The 21054-nt window shown below is 37.5% G+C and overlaps 1 long non-coding RNA gene across 5 annotated transcripts in view; it reads left to right on the plus strand.

Annotated features, from left to right (window-relative positions):
- Positions 1–21054, plus strand: part of LOC120306299 — a 124138-nt gene that overhangs the window by 38565 nt on the left and 64519 nt on the right. For 2 of the 5 annotated variants that reach the window (XR_005556229.1, XR_005556232.1), the window contains exons 2-5: positions 7576–7624; positions 9714–11951; positions 12998–13109; positions 15595–15665. This is a non-coding gene — a long non-coding RNA (uncharacterized LOC120306299). The remainder of the gene's footprint in view (positions 1–7575; positions 7625–9713; positions 11952–12997; positions 13110–15594; positions 15666–21054) is intronic. The other 3 variants (XR_005556231.1, XR_005556230.1, XR_005556233.1) reach the window with 3 other exon arrangements.

Genomic DNA, 21054 nt, shown 5'->3' on the forward strand with positions numbered 1-21054 from the left:
TCCTGGTGCACGGATGCAACCTCTGGACTGTTTCTGATCGGCCGCATGTTCTTGATAGCGCCGCCTGCTGCTTCTTCTGCGGTGACTTCCCTTAAGGCATCTTGGTAGGACAGTTCTTCTTTAGCGAAAAGTCTCTGTTGTAGATCTCGATGCCTTAACCCGCACACGAATCGGTCCCTCAGTCGTTCTTCGAGGTCTTTGAACTCGCAGTGCTTGGCGGCCTTCCGTAATGCGGCGATGAATTCTTTGGCCGACTCGCCGGGCCGTTGATCCCTCTGCTCGAAGGTGTGGCGCCATGCGATGACGGACATCTTGGGGTGGAAGTGCTCTTTCAGTAGCTTCTTCAGATCTGCGTAGCTGACAGACTCTACTGGAACAGGTGCTGCAAGGTTTTCTGCGATGTCGAAGGCGTCTTGACCGCAAACACAAAGCAGGGTGGCAGCCTTCAAGCTCTCTTCCCTCACTTGGTTTGCCTTGAAGTAGTTCTCCACCCTGGCTACGTATGACTCCCACCGCTCTGGATGTGAGACGTCGAATTCCGAAAGCCTTCCGATTTTCGCCATCTTCAGATCTTCAGGAGACGGGTCTATCAGCCAACCTACCCCCGAATGCGCACCGGATTGGCGGGCAGCTGCCGAGTCGACGCCGTTCCTTTCCGCCGCTCAGGACTCCTTGGATAAGCTTACACTTCTTCCTTTCCAGGTAGTGCAAGGCATCCCACCTTCATCGCCAGTGTTGAGTCCTTGGCGGGAAGCAGACACGAGAAGCAGTTGAAGTTCTCAGTTTCCTTTATTCAGCGTTCAGCTTACAAGTAGATGGCTTCAGCAGCTCCCAAAACCTCCCAGCTTCTTATATAGACGCTTCCCGGGTAAATGTGTTACTTTTCCCGCGCCAGCACCCGCGCATGCGCACGGCGCTGGCGACAGCCTGTCTGGTCCCGGGCAGCTTTGCACCTGCCCGGGACTGCCTGCAAACGCCCGAGCCGTTTGCAAGGCTCGGGACATAACAGAGGGAGCAATAAAACAGAATATTAATTCATGTTCTTAGTTGTGAACATTTTAGAAGCCGAGCTACACAGTGCATATTTTGTATATCCTCTTTGCAACCTCTTTTTCATAAATATTGACTAGACAAACAACTAGGTCAGGTACCTTGGCTCTTTTATAACTCATGGACCAACTCCCAGAATTTCTGAGCCAGCCAAGTCCACTAGTCATAAAAGAGCCAAGGTTGCCTATCCCTAAGCTAGGTAGACTTTTTAACAGCACCATATATATTCTGTTTTTTTATTTCAATATGCACAACTGAGAAGACATAATAGAAAAGAAGAATGAGATTGAAACCCCAGGGTTTTCTGAAGCCTATTTGCCAATTCATACACATGGTAAAAGCAGAACTTGAATCTTTCTGCCTATAGTATATTTCACAAATGTAAGGCATTTTTAAATTACTTGGACATTTATTTTTTTTAAAGGACAACTTGGTTTTTTTTGCTAAAGTGCAATATTTATTTATCTACCAATCATAAGCCCTAAGATAAGCAGTAAAGGGCATTTGATGAATCTTACAATCTAAAATAAAATAAACAAAAAGAATGGGAAAAAAAATCTTGCCAGATTCTGTTTGATTATAATTGTAAATTGCATCTAGTTTGACCATTTTGAGATGGTCTTCTTCATGATCTGGCCACCCAAACCCTGAAATAATGATTCTGGAATTCTACCATTTGAATTGTAAGAAAATTCAGAGAACCTCTAGTAATAGAAATAACTTTTTCAGATACAATGTCCATAGCAAAGAAATTTAGAGTTTACTGACTAATGAGGTGGCAGTTTTCTACAGATTTTATGTTGCTATTGCATTTTCCTTTAATTGAATATTACAGACCTTCTAGGAAAAATCTTGAATAGAATCATGGAGAGAAATTATGCATATTATGATATAATCTGAGGAATTTCTTGTCTATCTATTTAGGGTAGCCTTTTTCTAGAGGTGACACAGGAAATTCAAAAAGTCAAGATGGCAGCTACAGCCCATTTAAAGTGGGTTTGGATCACATGGATCTGGCCTCCATTTTGCCTTTTTTTATCCACTGCCTTGGTCATTCATTGTGTTTCAAAGCACATCTAAAAGAACAAAGGTGTTATATTTCCCATTAAAAACTATTATTCCTGAAGAAGATGGTAGAACACAGTCTGTTCTTGTTTCCCAAATACGCTTCTCTACCAGTGTTTTCTTAATTTTCAGAATTTTCTAAAAGCTGCCAGACAGCCCATTTCTTTCATAGATCTAAAAATGTCATTTATACTTCATGCAATAATAATAAGTTGGCACTAATGGATTAATGGATGGCATGTTTACAATATCCACAATAGCAACAGCTATTTTAGATTTTCCACTGCTGTCTCCTTAACAAAACCCAAGTGTGCTACATTAAACAATAGCCATTTCAGGATTTCTTGAATACAAGAAAAAAATGATTCAACACAGACAGTTTTCCATCTACATAATAACCTATTCTGTTTCCTATGTGATTTCAGTGATTACTTTACTTACTCCATGACAAGTAATTTGTAATATTTCCCATTGTCAGCTCAAATGCTCAAGTATAATTGCGAGAAATATTTTCTCTATCAATAATCACATTATTATTGCAGCATTTCAAGATGAAAAAAGAAAACCCATTTCAAAATAAAAGAGCAGATCAATAGTTTGAGAATAGTTTGATACTGTTGATATGAAAGTGATATATTTAAACAAATTATATAACTTATGTGACTATTTTATTTAACTGATGAGGTTAAATAAATGATATCATCTCAGAAACAGTGATTATTGTTTTCAACCTAAATTTCTGACTTTATTCTTGCTGTCCTTTGAAAATGTACTGAGGAACATTTGGGGAAGGAGTTATTTCAAAGGAAAAGTAAAACCAAAATACCGTTTTTGGATAGTAATAGGTTAAATCAACTATTGAGCCTACAAGGCTATTTCTGGGTACAAGCTTAAAAAAAGTTAAAGCTTTAAAGCAAGTTAACATACTTTTGAGTTGAAAATCTGAAATTCAGTTTTATGTACCGAAGGTCATCAATCATATACAAACTTTGCTGGAAGCAGTATGTTGTGAACTCAGTGAAAATTGTGAAGTAGACTAGACAACATGCAACCCATTTCATAAATATTTCCTTACCTAAAAAGAGAAACAGAATGACCATCAGTGGATTGCTAGTGTTTTGGTTTTAAAATGAAAGAAGAAAATATTTTATTGAAGAAGACATGAGTGTAGGAGGACAAATATACATGGTTTTCATTCAACAAAGGAAGCCCATTTGTGGGTGGTCTGCCATTCTTTAAGAATATTCTAACATTTTCACTTCTTTTTTCTCAGCTTAAAGTGACATACAGATGTGGCCATGCTGAAATACCAGTATCTCTAGATAAACCAGCACATTCTCTATGGTTTGTCCTTGCACTTTAGGTATAGTGACAGCAAAGCATGATACTATTGAAAATTGTGTCTGCTGAAGAGGACACAGACCCCCTGTGATTGCCATCATTTTGATTAATTATACTGTCAGTATTTGCAAGTTACATTCTTCAAGGGTTTTTCTCAATTTCTCAAGGTTTATTTTTTTTGGGGGGGGGGAATACAGAAGAGCTTGTTCATGATTTTCTTATTGACCATGATATTATGCAGAGTCTTGTTTTTTCGGCATCTTCCAAAGTGTTACCAATGATAATCAGCTTGCAACAATCCTTTCTTTGCAGACATCTTTGAATGACAGAAACAGATATGTCCATTAAGTGTCTTCAATGATTTGAAACATACTGGTTTTTTTATAGGATGATGATACATTATCAAGTAGTAGAGGTGAAGAAATGGTATACACCTGACCCAATACATTGGGTTCAAAAATTCTGGAAAACTCTTCCACTGTTTTCCCAATCATCCTTCTTTTCCACCCCTTATTAGTCCCAGTATAGAATCTTGGAGTATTGCTAGATGTTATTGTACAATGTTTTTGCAAATGGAACATGCTTGCAAAGATGAATGAATTCTGTTGTAGTGGTTCTTGCCATATCAATATTCAGTTGCCCAGCAACATTATCTGGAAATATTACTTGATGCCAAGGCTTTTTTTTTTGTTATAGAATGCACAGAATGACGTTCCAGCACCTTTTTTCAATGGAATTTGTGGAAATAAAAAAAGTTCAGTCAGACCTTCTTGCAAAAAAAAAAAAAGATCTCACAAGGAGTTGGAAGGTCTGGCTGAACTTTTTTTAGTCCCACAAACTGCAACAGAAGAGAAACACGCCAGAGCTGGAAAGCAGGTTAGCAAAGAAATGCTTTTCAGAAGAGGGAGGAGCTGCACCAGGAGAAGAGACAGGAAATGGGGATGCCAGTTCCAGAAGGGAGACGTGGGGCAATGCAGGGCAGCAAGCAAGTGCTGTTCTCTGCTCTGCATTCCTGCGCATGGCTGCTGTGTTCTCTGTTCTCCGTGAGACAGGTGACAAAGTACTGGTGGAAGGAAGTGGCGGGGGAGGCTTGTGCTGACTGGTCATGGTGCAAGCCATGGGAGAGTTGGCGGAGGACAAGGAGGGGGCGGCTGTGCCCAGGCAGGTGATCTGCAGGTTGAAGCTTAAAGAAAGCCCCTCCAGCAGTGCACAGTGGCAGTGGAGCCATTCACCATCACTCTCCCCTGCTCCAACTACCCCCCCATCCCATCCACCTTAGCATGGCAGTCCAACTCAGGAGGGGAGTGAAAGGTTGCGGATCAAGGAATGGCCTGGTGGGGGGGAGGGAGGCTGAGTTCCGACACCTTTTTTCTTACAAACAAAGCACTGCTTGATGCTATTGTGGAAGGTGCACAAAGGCAAAAAAATGTCTGGCTTTCTCTCATGAATTTGAAATCCAAGTATCAATGCAATAGTTTCAGAGGGCCCAATATATCTGTCTGTCAAGTACTGTTTGATTTTGTCTTCTCTGTTCAATAAAAAAAATTGCCTATCATGGTATACTTGATATACTTTGATGTTTAACAGATTTAACTAATGAGCATATTTGTACATTGAGATGACAATTGAACACCTTCAACAGGTACATGATCAGGTACCATTGAGAAGTTATAATCTGTCATCCTGCTTTATGGCCTCCTGTTTCTGAAAACTCATTCTTGTAGATAGGTTATGAATCATCACCATAGCAGATATGCTTGTTGAATGCCTTTCAGTATCTCTTACTGCATGTACTATTTTACCAACACACCGAGTTCCTGTTGGAATGAGGACCATGCATCATGTACTTCAGTACCAATTTATGTAGCTCTGGATCTTAATTTGGATCTGATATTTTGGCTTACACAAATATACTATAACTTTGTGCTTCACCAAGCCACAGCAGATAGTGCAAATGAGGCAGTTGCATTGTCTAATATTCTTCCTGAACTTGTTTTGATATTTTGCTGAATTCAGATTATTTTTTTAAAATGAGATTACATTTGTTGGCATAGCTGCCCCTTTTTCTGCACATTTTGCTTGCCCAATTTTAGACTGATGAGAAAAGGGATGGATAATAAGAGGGAGTCTATAGATTGAGGGGAAATTAACCTTTTAAAAAGTGAAGCCCATCTATTTTACAGTATCTACAAAAAATAGACATATAGAGGTCTGACTTAGTAAAATGTTCCTGCCAATATATAGGTTGCTATTAAAAACAAAGCAATCTGCAGGTTTTGTTTTGTTTCCCCAAATGTGATGACATTTGCTGGCAGTGGAAAATGTATGATTCAGTATCTCTGCCATAAAGCACTATATGTTAAGAATGCCCCTGATGAATATGCCCTTGGCTTTGAACAGAGACTTGTCAATCAGCCAGTAAACCTTTCTTCCTGTCTTGGCATTTTACAGAAAAATACATTTTTCAAATACAGCTTTCATGCGATACTCCAAAATGCTAAATCATTCACAATGCTTTATTTCATTTTGTCCTCTTTAAAGGGACCTCACGTCTTCATGGACCCAGAAAAAATGACCTTTTCTTTTAGGATTATCTAAGGATCTTGAATATTAATTATCCATCATCTTGATATTTATTTCATAGACTGCTTGGCTCATGTGCTTGAGATACATGCAGCAATTTGTTTTTCCCTCAGCTTTCTGGAATTTTCTTGGTATCTCCATGAGACATACTATAGTTTGGATTAACAGGTTACTAGGTGAGCTGAAGTGAGGGGAAGGGATGGTTAGTAGATAGACATCCCAGTTTATAGCACCAACTTGTGATCCTTGCATAATTATCATTGCAAAATTATTTAATACTTCTGTGAACATTGTTGGACAAACATTTTGGTACAAGTATTTCTAAAATACATTGTATTCAATGAAAATGCTATACCACACTATAGTATTTTCTTGGATTTATATATAGAAGTTAACTGCTTTATAAGCTTGAAAAATCATAAGGATTTATTGCCAAACATAAACTTTTTTCTTGTTAAAAATAATAGTCCATTATCCATCAAAATCTGTCACCATATAATAGTCTCCAAACTTATTTAAAAATGTATATATCCATTTATTAACAGGAAGGCAGAGAATTCCCCCTTATTTCTGTTGCAGTATAAATTAATATTGGTTTAGAGAAAATACCATTTTCTTTCAGAAGGAAAATCTTAACTGTGAAACACAAGTGATGGTTTTTTTTCACTGTGATTTTATTGCATGAAGAAATGCATGGAAGTGATGTTACATGTGAAAATAATTACATGTGCAAAAAAAGCTCTAATATATTTAGATAATGTCCAAAGATTAATTTCAGAAATTAACATAAAAAAGGAGGATTGTGACTTTTCATCCCAAGCCTTCAGTCTTCATGAGAACTGATGCCATTTTAAAACAGGAGTCCAAGTCTGCATTATTTTAAATGGCTGCTTCAGATCAAGACAACCTCCAAAATTGAATCAAGTTTGGATCCTGAGCCTAGCCATCTTTAAAGTGAGCACCTTCATATGTCACCAAGATTGACTTTATATCAACTTTGAGTTGGTACCTGCTTAAGGTGCCAAAGCTTAGGGGATGCCACCACTGGCCTTCTTTCTGAATACTTTTTTTTAAAAAAATATTTACAATGACCAGAAGAGGCACCATCCATCAATCTGTTCTAGGGATGCATATACCATTGAACTGAAACAGTATGCCACAGAATGCATTGTGTGATTCAGGAAACAATAGAAGTCACACTCTGCTGAATTTGACAACATCCCTCCAGTTCCTTAAAAATTCTAGTTGTATGAGTCTATTGTAGAAGGTTGAATTAGAAGGGGGAAAAGTTGTTAGCCCTTTGAGATAGGCAAGATGAAGAAACAGAAGTAGCAGGGATCATAGGTATGTTCTTTTGTGTTGTAAGGTAGGGTAGAAGACTCTTGAAAGCCTGTCAGAAGTCATCTGTGCCTGGTCTTATATCAGACTAAATCAAAGCATGGTTATTTTGAGTTTCTTTCTTATACTTTATATTTCCCCAGATTGGGCTGCTGTTTTTCTTCTGTTTATTATTCTCTTCTTGCTTTTTAATTCCAGAGCTCTGTTTGGTCACCAAAGCGGCTTTAGAATGAGTGGAGATGCACAGGTAACCCTAATCATTGTTCCTTTCAACCTGATATGTTGTTTCCAGAGATCATGCTACAGCCTGCAGAAGACAGCTATGCAATCTGCAGCTGCTTTAAGAAGCCACTGCATGCTGAAAAACACTTTTTTTTTTCCTTTAAAAATCAAAGTGCTTCATATATTGAGTCTGTAAAACCTGGAGTCCAAATGCTAATGAAGTCTCCTTCAGTAGTTTGGTACATTGAGGCCAAGTGTAGCATGATATATTTAAGATGCAGACTCAGAAATAACATGGAAGTTATTAAATTTCTATGGCTCAGTTTAATGTTTTTTTTAAATTTCTTTTGTATTGCTGTTCTTTGGTTAGAAATATGTTGATACAAACTGTAGGAACACATGGAATTGTTTATATAATTACACATTTGATGCTGCTTAGTGGAATGCAGACATTTTCAGTTGACTCTTTATGTACCACATAAATTTTTTTTTTAAAGAATATATTTTTACATTTGGGTTGCAAACTTAAGTTGGCAACCTTTAATACATCTTCGGTTAAAAAAAATAAAATCGCTGTTGAAACTATAAATGTTAAGTTAATGTTGTTTAAATAAAATATGAGCATGCTAAAATCCACCCACATTTTAACTGCGTTAGTTTATGAATATGCAGTCTTGCCCAGTTTCATCCCCTATGCACGCTGGCAGAATCCAAATGTGGAACATTGAAGACATAATTGATCCTGTTTATTTCAACTCATTTTAGATAATCCTACTGGGCTGGGATGGAGTCACTGAAGCAGTAGGTGTGAGCTTAAATGGACTCCAGAAGATGGTAGAGGACAGGAAGTCCTGGAGCAATGTTGTCCATGGGGTTGCGATGGGTCGGACACAACTTTGCAATTAACAACAACAACTTTATTTATCTGGACTAGATTCAGGCTCTTGTATTTTTAGATGGGCATACTGAGGAGGTAGGGATTCTGCTTCAGAAGTGACACAAGTTTCGACCAATAATGCTGTACACAGCCTTGCTCTATAGCTTTGTGTACACTATATGCTCTAGCACAGTATTTCTCAGCCTTGGTAACTTTTAAGATGCTTAGAGTTGAGCTCCAGAATTCTTAAAGTTGTCAAGGTTGAGAAAAACTACTTTGAAAGGTCTCTACAGTCAGCAGGAATCAGAAACTGATTCAACTGCACCAAAACAAACTGCACTCCATTAATTGTTATTAATCATACAAGAATTTCTTTCAAATTTGACTAATATTTTGGGAGAGAATTGAAACAGATCCAGGAAGTACTTATACTTGATTGGACCATTAGTCACTTGATGTTAGTATTGTTTATAATGTTAACAATAGCTGTTTAATTTCTCAGGTCAGATTTGTTTCAGCCATACATGGAAATGATAAGCATAGATACTGGAATCTTTGCATATAAGCATCTATTCTAACTTAAAGCCCTTCCTCATCAACTACTTTGTAAGATTGTGTACAAAATTTAAATTAAGTGCTTCATCAATAATTTTTTTAAAGGTCTTGCTATGTGATTTTCAAGTTAACTTTACCTAAATTGCTCCCAAAGTTACAGGAGAACAACAAATAAATATTATATCATATATAACTTTTCGGAATGTAGCACATGTGGGCTATCTGGCACTTCTCAAAATAGATGGAAGTTCAGTTTTGTAATATGATATTTAATTTATCCAAATTAAAAAACTGTCTTTTTTGCATTTCAAACTGAAAATTATATCTCTTTCTGTCTTATCATAGCATTACTTTCATAAATACATAGAACTGAATTGCACACATTTTTAATTTTTGATCAGTCAGTTCAGACATTTTCCATTGTAAAAGAATCTCAATTGCATACTATTAATACAGTATATCAAATTGGCTTATTTCTCTAATTAGAAATAATCCTGAAAATGAACTCAGAAAATGTGTTCATTTTGCATGTTATGTTACGTTACGTTACATTACGTTACGTTACCTTACCTTACCTTACCTTACCTTACCTTACCTTACCTTACCTTACCTTACCTTACCTTACCTTACCTTATCTTATCTTATCTTATCTTATCTTATCTTATCTTATCTTATGTTTTAGGATATTGAAACGAGTTCCCAGAATTCTATTCATGATGACCAAATTAATCATAATATTATTGCCATTCATTTCAAGTGACAACATAGCAGAACACAGATGTTAATCCAAAGTCAGTTAAGTAATTAAGGGTGTCATGCTAACAATGATAGAAGTATTGAAGTATAGTAGAATCAGCAATTATTATGGATACTTGAAACCAAGGAAAACAGACCAAAGGTAAAAAAAGGGCAGAAATAAAACTAAGTATGGTAATAATTTTATGAGAAAGAAAAGCATTGTTTGAAGAAACCTGAACAGTTCCAATGCATGTATCCACAACAAAAAAGTAAAAAAAAACTAATCTCCATTAAAAACTTGCTTGAATAGTAACAGCTTTAATTGGTGTTTAAATAAAAAGCACAACAGACTTAATTGCTCACAATTGAGTGCTACAATGCTTCATTTAATTGTTTGTTTGTTTATAAATGTTATATACTGCAATTTCTTGGGTTTTTTTTTTTTAAAAAAGTTCAAACTGGAGATGCAATTGAATTAATAAAACAGTTAACATCATTTAATTTTAAAGCAGTTACTGCTGAAAATTTGAACAAATCAGTTGGCAATTCTGAGGCTATAGACTGCATGTGGTTCATAGTTTTCTCTTTATTGTTTGTTAATTCCTGTGTTCCAGTCACAAAATTTAAATTGCTGGATTTCAGAACTCAAATTTTCAATTAATTGAGTAAGTAATTTAAAGTGTGGGAAAGAGAATTCTTGTTCCTATCTCTCACCCCAGCACTTTTTAAATTTAACCAAAAAGGTGAAAATCAATCAAATAAACAAAATCTTTCCAATTCCAGTGAAGTCATTTGATCAGTTACACCAGATCAAGGAGAGAATTCCATACAGAACTATGTGCATTGTAAATGCTCTGTCTTGGATCAGAATACAACAAATCACTAGCAAATGTAACTCTCTGGAGGATATGCCACTAGATCTTAATAGCCAAGCAGAATCTCTGCTATACACCCACGTCATTAGCAAAATCAGTCTGTCTTTAGCATGACAAATTCCTTAAATGTAGCTTTAGAGCAGAATAACTCTCAGTACAATGTTTTCAAAACAAATATGATCTTATAGCAGTTCCACAATTAACAGTTACATAGTTGTTTTGCCAGCAATCTGAAATGTAATCCTGTAAACAGAGGTTCCAAATAAAATTTTATTGATAGGCTAATAATGGTTTATTATTTCTTGTAAGCCATTTATGAAAGTTTGTTATCTCAAGATCTGAACTGATCAGCAATCACTGTCTGTTCCATACATCTTGTGTGAATGTTTCTTATACACTATTTCAGATAGGCAGAACTTGACATGTGATATCTCATAACAACACTTTTTTTTCCCTCGTGGTCATTAATTGTGTAGAAACACACACCTACACAGCTTTCACTCACAGATGCACACATTCTGTTAAACATTGTCAAAGACTGATAGAATAACAGGTGGCTTAGAAGTATTCGAAGTAAATAGTAAATACCATCAATTGTAGTGATACTATTTAATTTGACCACCCTGGCATGTTACTTTAAAAAAGGTGTAATATGCATGGCTCCTCCTTTATATGCATATGAATATATGTTTTCCCCTACTAATTCTTGTTGTCATCACTGCAGATATACCTAATGTTGATGGAGCTCCTGCAAACAGTTTTTTTTTCTCAGTCTATTTGCTCAGACTAGTCAATACAGCAAGTAAAAAATAAATATTCTGTCTATATCACCATAGCAACTAATGAACAAACAACTAGTGTCCGTTCTTCCTTTTAAACTTTTTTTTTTAGTAAAGTGAATGAATTCCTCAAAGGAAAATGAATGAAGAAGAAAACTCGCAACAAACAAACAAACAAACAAACAAAAAAGACTTGTACTAATTTTGACCTGTTTGTCCAAGTTAAGAATATGCTAAGGTATAAACCGAGCTTCTCACAGCATGATTGCTTTGGATCAATTTTATTTGGAAAGAACTGTTTTTAAAACTTACAAACTTAAAATTAATTAAAAAATATTCTTGACATTGTATTCAACTTATGCAGGTGTTATGCTGAGAACAACAGAAGTTTTAATAGAACAACCAGATCAATCACTGTATGTTGAAGATGCCTCTGTACTTCTTAATGCATTCCAGTATTAAGGAACACAAGACTTGTGGACTTTGATTATTTGCATATATACCACTGGAAAAGAAAAGTGTGCACCGGTATTTCAACAATTATTTGTTGATGTGTGCCATTTGTCCACATTTGTTTATCAAAGTTTTTCAACAAATGATCAATAAAAATTGATGGTTAAAGGTTTGGAAGTTATGTTTACAACATAATGCCTACCTAGGACTTCTCCTTATTCTCCCCCCCCCTCTGTATTGCAGTGCTGATGAGGGTTGAAATTAGGTAGATCCTCTAAGGCTGTGTAGATTTTTACTTTTTCTGTCAATTACTCTAGCAGAATATTTTTTTTAAAAAAAATACTTATTTAAAATATTGCTACAGCTGCTCATCTCATTTAATACAACCCTGGGTAAAAAGATAAAAAGAATAAAAGCAATATAAGCATTTAAAAAACAAAACAGAAGAGGCCCAGATCCTAAACACAGAATATACATGAATACTTATCACAGCTTTCCTGGATTCCAGCTTCATGACCCCACTTGTCCACCGTGGCTTGTGGGAAAAGTCAGGTCTTTTCAAAAGGCCACGAGAATAGGAACCTGTTGAATGTCAGGGGGAAGACGGTGCCAAGATGTTATCTTAAAGAGGAACACCCCCCATTAAATCACTCTAATGTAAATACTATCTAATATTTTGACTAGAAAAAATAGGTTTTTCTTTTTTATCATGAAGTTTTATACTTGGTATAGAGTTGTGCCATCCGATTACATTGTATCTTTTTCATTATCCATGGCCAGCTGGTTAAAAATGAGACTCATCCTTACCAGTAAGTGCTTATAAAACGGAATGGTGAACTCTTAATGAAAGGATATGAAAGGATGTTCATTTTACACTGCAGAAATTAATACCTATGAATGATGGCTGCTTTTGTAGCCCATAAAATTTGCAACAAAATGTACTAAAAACAGATAGGTTGTGCAATATTATGCATGTAGCAATTATCATGTAGGCATTTGATTATATTCATTTATATTAATGGAACAGTTTTTATTTATAGGTTTGTAAACATTTCAAACGCTATTACCTATTGCCATTATTTCATTCTTCTTGACAGCATACATTATCTTTTGTTTTACAGCTGTGGTGAAGTGTAGCAGGCAAATGGAATCTTTGCATCCAAATATATTCAACGTCTGGATTATGAAATTAAATTTCAGCACTGGCAAAATGGTAGCATTTTCTCTTCAAAGGTCAGTGTGATAGCACCCAAATCTACTTTCCATCCTATCCATCAGGTTAGATCACCTTTTTTTTTCAGAATACAGTGAGCTCCTCACCATGGCAACAATTTTAATCAAAATAGGAAAAGCTAAGAATTCCAGTTCTCTATTCAGATAAGGTATTTAATTGCTAATGCAGACCTTTGAAGACTCTTGTTCATCCTTGAAAGATGAAGAACAATGGACATGTTTTGATTCAAAAGGGAAGGATTATATAAGGTTGCCTATCTTTTAGGAAGACTGCAGCAAAGAAATATATTGAAATACTGTTGTGGAGTAAATTCCAAATACAGATAACGGTCAAGGAAGACAAAGACCAATAGCAAAGTAATAATAAGATAGCTGAAGATTGGATAGGAAAGCAAATTTAATGTTACGCTTATTATAATTAAGATACCAGCATGTATCTTTGACTGCTACCATCCTGGATTAGTTTGCTTAAATACAGGTGCTCCTTGACTTACAACCACAACTGAACATAACATTTCTGTTGTTAAGTGAGTTTTGCCCCATTTTACGACCTTTCTTACCACAGTTGTTAAGTGAATTGCTGCAGTTGATAAATTAGTAACCCAGTTGTTAAGTGAATCTGGCTTTCCCCATTGACTTTGCTTGTCAGAAGGTTGCAAAAGGTGATCATGTGACCCTGGGACACAGCAACGGTCATAAATATGAATCAGTTGCCAAGTGTCTGAATTTTGATCACGTGATCTTGGGGATGCTGGAAAGGTCATCCGGGTGAAAAGGGGTCATAAGTCACATTTTTCAATGCCGTTGTAACTTTGAACTGTCACTAAATGCCTAATATGTGGGATAACTCTTTTTGCTGGCCAGCCATTCCTGAGAATTCTGAAAACTGTAATTTGGAAATGTATTTAAATTCTGCATTAGAGTGAACATTCCCATTTAAAAGTACAATTCCCAAGTTTTGGGGGAGAGAAGAAATAATTGTTAAATTATGATGATTAGGGCAAAAATAGCTATTCATTTGCCACCTTTCTTATATTCAAAACAGCTTACTGTCAATAATCAATACAGTACAAAAAATAGTAAATAAACTTGCAGAATAAAGCAAGCATCAATAACTAAGCAAAATTTTTATTTGGGTTGTCTCAAACTAATAAAACAGACCTGTCAGATCAATATACAGCATTTCAAAAATAAATATGTATTTTATCATTCAACATTTGAAGCAAGCATTAAATCAGCCTTCTCCAACTTGGCATTCTCCAATATACTGAAATTATAATATTCTAAGTGCTTATTCTGAGACTTCTGAGAAGCATACTTAGGGATTATAAAAAGAGAAAGTTGCAATAAACCTAATGGAAAAGCTAGTAGAACTGGAGGACCAGAAATGGGCTCTTTTCAAGAAATTAGCTTTGTCGCATTTAATCTGTTTAGCAACAAGCATTCAAGCATAGGATAGAGAAAAACTTCAGTCTTCTGACAAGTGAGAAGGTAAGAGACTGGAGTGGAATTTGGTTTGTTATCATATCTTTAACTTCTCACAGTGTTTAATCCTCACCCCACCACCTTTTTGAAATTGGTTCTTCATCATTAGAAATAATGATTGCTTGGTTAGAAGCAATTGTTAGAAAAAGCCCCAAATTTGTAATTATTCCAAGGTGAAAAAATTAAAATATTTTCTTCCAGGCACTGCAGCTTGCAGTGTTTTGCTAAATGCAGAAGGTTGCAGCCATCCAAAAACAGTAGGGACAGGACTCATGAATCCCAATTCATGAAATCTGATCAATATTAATTGATAAAGGGATAGTAATTGGAATCAACTGGGATTCATCATTGAACTTTGTTACAAAAAATACTGAAGGACATGGTTGCTTTGAGCAACATTCATTTTTAACATGATGATAAATGTTTAATTATTTCTTAAGAAGTATAGTAGGTTGTATTGAAAAGTGTGATAACTTTTATTCTTGAAAAGTTGTTCTTTCACAAATATTTCAGGCTATAATGGTTTAACTCATAAGCTGCTCCTTGCTATTGCTTCCTGCATTTGGCATTTTGTAGCATAACTGAATATGGAGGTTTTGTCCATTCATCCATCACTGTCAGTAACTTTTGATAGATCTTTCCCCCTATGGATTTTTCTAATTTTCTAAAGGCCATCACATTTTCTGCTATTAAGTTTCATAAATTAGTTATGCAGTGTGTTCTATATTCTGTAAGCTGAGACCATTTGTTTTAAGCAGTATTTTGGTATAGATCAGGTAGACCTTAAAATGGTCATATTTAATTTCAAGATATTTTCCAGAGGCATTGAAACAAGTTTGGCTCAGTACTTCCTTCTGAGTGGAGAAAACTTACAGTACTTGAAATCAAAACTAGATGTGTTTAATGAAGAATATAAAGTAATTTTTATTACAAAATTAAACCAATCAATTCTTCTCCTTGTAAATGATTAAGCATTTGTTTATTAATCAAATTTATATAGCTGTCCACCTCTTCCAGAGGAGCTGCCCCTTTTCTTCAACATCTTGACAGTGGACCAGTTGTGGCAGTAAGGTGCATTTTTATTCCTGTATAAATGATATATGTTATTTCAGCATGTGAAATGTCATGTAGTAACTTTGCTGCTTAACATAAAATACTGCTGAGTTTAACCTCTAGCAAGTTCTAGGGCTTGGATTATTATTAGTTTCTTGGTATAATCCCAGTTAATAAATGACAGCTGTGTGCTTTTACAGTTACTCCCTAGTTTATCTGTGAATGACATACATTGATTTGTTTACATGGGAACTTCATCTTAAAATGGAATGTTGCAGAATGTACGTAAAGGGATGTATCCTGACCAGATGCTATCCTAAATCATATATATCTCTTTGTCATTTGTCAGGTAAATGCTAATATCTAAGGCAGAAAATGGTTGTTAATTAATGAAATCAGAAAGGATCAGTGCTTTAAGTTCCTGTTTTCTTGACAAATGAAAGAACTATTTTCCTTTTAAGTTTTTCTAGGAATATTGAACAGAAAACATCACAAAGGGGAAGAACTAATATAGGACTTGCTTAACCTATAAAAGTGTCAGCTTTCTCTAATTTTGGTGCTGCATGAATACTTTAGTGCTCATAAGTCCTCTGGGTAGTATGAACATTTCTGAGCATATCAGGAAAGGACTGGGAAAGGCTGAAAAATAAAAGTAAGCCCAGATTCATTTATTATTTAAGATTCTTATGCATTAAACGAGTAAGGTTTATTTTCTTTTCTGCCATGTGGAGAATGCTGACAACTTGCTTTTGCTAGTGAACCAATGATTCAAGCATTTCTTAGGTATAGAAGAGGGAGAAAAGCAGAACAGCAGGCTTCCAATGAAGCTGCTTTCCACAAGTTCCCTTTTCTGACCTTTCACTTTATCCCAATTATATTTAGTAGATGGCTTTATTTTCTTTGCCTATGATCTTGCAAAGGATCTTGGCAGTAGCATATGTTAGTTGGTATTTCTGGATTTAAGTTTTGTGATACCCAAGCGATGGCTTCTTTCCCATTACAGATTGCATCCTTCCTGGTCTTTCACAGTTTAAATAAATTCAAAGGGAAGTCATCCTCAGGAAATTCATTTCATTCCACTTTTTCAGTTTAGAAAGTAAGAGGGAGGGGAAATCTAAATGGAAACTTCAATGAAGTTGAAGCTATTGGTATTCATATCCATCCTCGTTAGGATGCATAATATCCCAAATTAGTTTGTCTTGATGCTAGGGCATGTGCCATTCAGTTGTTTTAAGTTACTGCCAACAGATATTCTGAATTTTTTTTTTAACCTGCTCTTTTTTCAGCTTGATGAAAGAAAATTAGAAAGGTCAAAGAAGACGGAGAAACTCTTAAAGCTGGAGTTTAGTGTTTTTGCATTTATTTAGATATAATTTCTCCAAGGGATGTGCACATGAGTGTGTCTTAATTTTCAGTGCCTAGTCACTTTTCCAGCATGAATTACCTAGCTTTTTGTTCCTTAATTAAATCACAAGCAAAAACATCCTGAAGGCATTTTTCTCATTCTGGGGAAGGCACAGATGGTGCTATCATTGTTAAGGATAAAAATCTACCTTTAAGAAATTGTTGGAAAATTCCTTCTTCCTCTAATCTAGAATCATGTGGATAAATTCTTCACCCTATTTCTCATTTTAAATTTGTAGAGAATGCTCAACCATAGTTTCCCAATGTGAAAAGGCTACCCATTGGATTAGATCCAGATAATCTGTTCTCAGAAAACATTGAGACAGAAAAATGAAAACTGTTCTGCTTCTGTTTAATAAGGCCACTATACTGGATAAAGGGGCTGTATGCTAATCTGTTATGATTTATATGCCTTATAATTCATAAGGCTGCCAATTTCCAAAGATGATTTTGGGCAATGTATAAAGGTTAAAATCATCACCACAATTTACCAAATCAAGGACCTGAGAATACAATCCAACTCACATTCTCATAAAGAATAATATTTATTGTTGTATATTTATATTTATAATATTTATTTGTTGTATAATTTGGACAAAACTCAGCAGCACTTTTTCGTGCGGTTGCTGATAAAAACAGGATCGCCAACATGATTGCCAACGTCCGATAATGGATATGGCACAAGAAGGAAAAGAATATCCCTTCTGCTTCAATGAAGTTTGTATTTACGTTCTTTATTTTATAAAATGTTCAAGCTGACTCTGAAGGTTTACAAAAAGAACAATAGAAAATATAAAGATGCAAAACCCAAAAAGGAGACTCCAAGAAGCCATACCAACTAGAAACTAAACACCACACAAAGAGTTCCATCACCTATTCTGACCCAGAGCATGAGGGGAGGGACTAGGTCCTGAGCACTCATTTAAATAAGACCCAAATTCAGTAAGAAGGAAAATTAAAAGAGAACCAGACAGATGCAAGGGTAATTGTTCAGACTCTTCACTGATATTTCCTCCCCCACCCAAAAAAAAGAGTGATAACTGTTATGTCCTGAGCCTGTGGAAGCAGGCTCGGGGCATTGCAACGGTCCTGGGCAGGTGCAAGGTGCCCGGGACCAGACTGGCTGTCGCCAGCACTCGCGCGCATGCGCAGGTGCGAGCGTGCCAAATGTTGCAGTTTGGCCCGGGAATCACCTATAAAAGAGGCAGGGAGATTTGGGCGTTGTCGCCGTCTTGTAACCAGTATGCTGAACATAAATAAAGAGTTCCTGAGAACTAGAACTGCTTTTCGTGTCGTTGCCATTTCGCGAAGGACTTAACACTGGCGACGAGGGTGGGATTGCCTTACATCGACTGAAGACAGGTGTAAGCTTACCCTGAGCCGTAGGAATGGCATTGACTCGGCAGCTACCCGCCAATCTAGCGAGCATCGGGGGTAGGCTGGCTGATAGACCCTTCCTTTTCTACAAAAATGGCAAAAGTTGGAAGACTTTCAGAATTCAACGTCTCGCATCCGGAAAGATGGGAGTCCTACGTAGCCAGGGTGGAAAACTATCTTAAAGTCAATCAAGTAAGAGAAGATAGTTTAAAAGCCGCCACCCTGCTGTGCGTTTGCGGTCAAGATGCATTCGAAATCGCTGAAAACATAGCAGCACCTATACCTCTAGAATCTGTTAACTACACAGATCTCAAAAAACTACTAAAGGAACACTTCCAGCCCAAGTTGTCCGTCATCGCTTGGCGCCACACCTTCGAACAGAGGGATCAGCGACCCGGAGAATCAGCCAAAGAATACATTGCTGCGCTGAGAAAAGCCACTAAACACTGCGAGTTCAAGGATCTAGAAGAACGGCGGAGAGACAGATTTGTATGCGGACTGAGGCATAGAGAATTGCAGCAGAGACTTTTTGCTAAAGAAGACTTATCATTCCAAGATGCCTTGAGAGAGGTTACTGCAGAAGAGGCAGCGGGCGGCGCCATCAAGAACATGAGGCCGATCAGAAGCACTCCAGACGTTGTGTCCGTGCACCAGGAAGGAGTCCAAAGGAACCCAGAGGAGGATCCTGACGATGAAGTAGACCGTCTCTCCCCCACGAAAGAAAGGAAACAGAAGGAAAGCTCTTCAGCTCTCCCCAAGTGCCTCGGTTGTGGAGGTCGCCACAAGAGGACCAACTGTAGATTCCGCTCCGCTATCTGCAGGGCATGCGGAAAACAGGGACACATTGCAGCTGTGTGTCTGGGCCGTCAGAAGGTACAACCTCGGGAAGAATTGCGCCTGAAAGGTACCAGGGTCCCCAGCCAAAACAGGGTGGGTTTCTGTGCTTCGCGAAGAAGCATCTATAGGACAGGCACACACAAGCCCATCAAGAAAAAGCTGTCACTTAAAGTGAAGCTACAAGGGTTCCATTGGCTATGGAACTGGATACGGGGTCTGCACTTTCAATCATTTCCATGCACACGTTTAGGAAGATTTGTTCTGGCAGCGGATTTCAGGCCAAGCTGAGGCCTTCCGACATTGTGTTAACAGACTTTCAAAACTCCAGAGTGGAGTTTTGTATGTTAAGGGGAGGCCACCCTTAACGTACAGTATAAGGATTTTGAAGGTCCACTAGATGTAATAGTAGTAGGGGGTGAACAAACGAGTCTCATAGGACTCGATTGGTTTGAGGCCTTGGGAATACACGTCACAGGGCTCAATAGCTTGCAAACAATAGACCTACAAGAAGTCTGCAAAGAATTTGCAGATGTTTTCAGCCCCCAGCTGGGCACGTACAAAGGACCCCCTGTGTCACTGAAGTTAGACCCCACTGTCACCCCTATTAGAATTAAAGCAAGAAGGGTCCCTTTTGCTTTGAAAGGTAAAATTGACACAGAATTGGACAAATTGATTCAGCAAGGAGTTCTAGAACCTGTTGACTCCAGTCCTTGGGAGACCCCCATTGTCACGCCTCTTAAGGCAAATGGGGACATTCGCATCTGTGCAGATTACAAATGCACTCTGAATAAGGCATTGCAGCAACATGCCTATCCTGTCCCCGTGGTCAGTCATATTCTGGCCTCCCTCAAGGGGGGGGTGCATCTTTGCAAAGCTTGACCTAGCTCAGGCAAATCAACAGCTACCTGTTGATGATGCTGCTGCTGTAGGTCAAACCATTGTGACCCACAGGGGGGCATTCAAGGTAAAGAGGTTACAATTTGGAGTAAATGTCACTCCTGGAATTTTCCAAAGCATAATGGAAAACACACTACGGGGTATACCAGGGGTTTGCCCCTATTTTGATGATGTCTTAATTGCTGGAGACTCTACACACAACTTAGCTGAGAGATTAAGGGTTGTCCTGCTAAGGTTCAGGCAAACGGGCCTCAAACTTAAGAAGGACAAATGTAAAATTGGGGTGCCTTCTACAGATTTTCTGGGATTCAAAATTGATGCTACCGGGATTCACCCTGCTGAATCCAAATTGAAAGCTATTTTGCATGCTCCTAGGCCAAAGTCCAAGGCCGAACTACAGGCCTTTCTGGGCCTTCTGAACTTCTACAACTCCTTCCTTCCAAACAAGGCTAGTGTAGCCGAGCCTCTTCATAGGCTCTTGGACAAACAGGCAGTGTGGCAGTGGTCACAAAAACACGAAGCAAGTTTCAATGAGGTTAAGGCCTTACTCACTTCTAACAGTGTGCTTACACATTTCAATGAATCCCTTCCTGTGTGCATCGCTTGTGATGCTTCTCCTTATGGGGTGGGAGCTGTACTGAGCCACCTCAGACCAGATGGAACTCAGGTTCCTGTTGCACATTACTCCAGAACCTTGTCTTCTGCAGAGCGAAATTATGCTCAAATTGACAGGGAGGCTTTAGCTGTTGTTGCTGGAATCAAAAAATTCCATGACTTCCTATATGGCAGGCATTTCACGGTCTGCACTGACCATAAGCCTTTGTTGGGGCTGTTTACTACACATAAACAAACTCCCCAAATCATCTCCCCCAGGATGCTGAGATGGTCTATC

The sequence above is a fragment of the Crotalus tigris genome, unplaced genomic scaffold (genome assembly GCF_016545835.1).
Source record: "Crotalus tigris isolate CLP2741 ecotype Arizona unplaced genomic scaffold, ASM1654583v1 scf7180000017731.4096049, whole genome shotgun sequence".
Classification (NCBI taxonomy): Eukaryota; Metazoa; Chordata; class Lepidosauria; order Squamata; family Viperidae; genus Crotalus; species Crotalus tigris.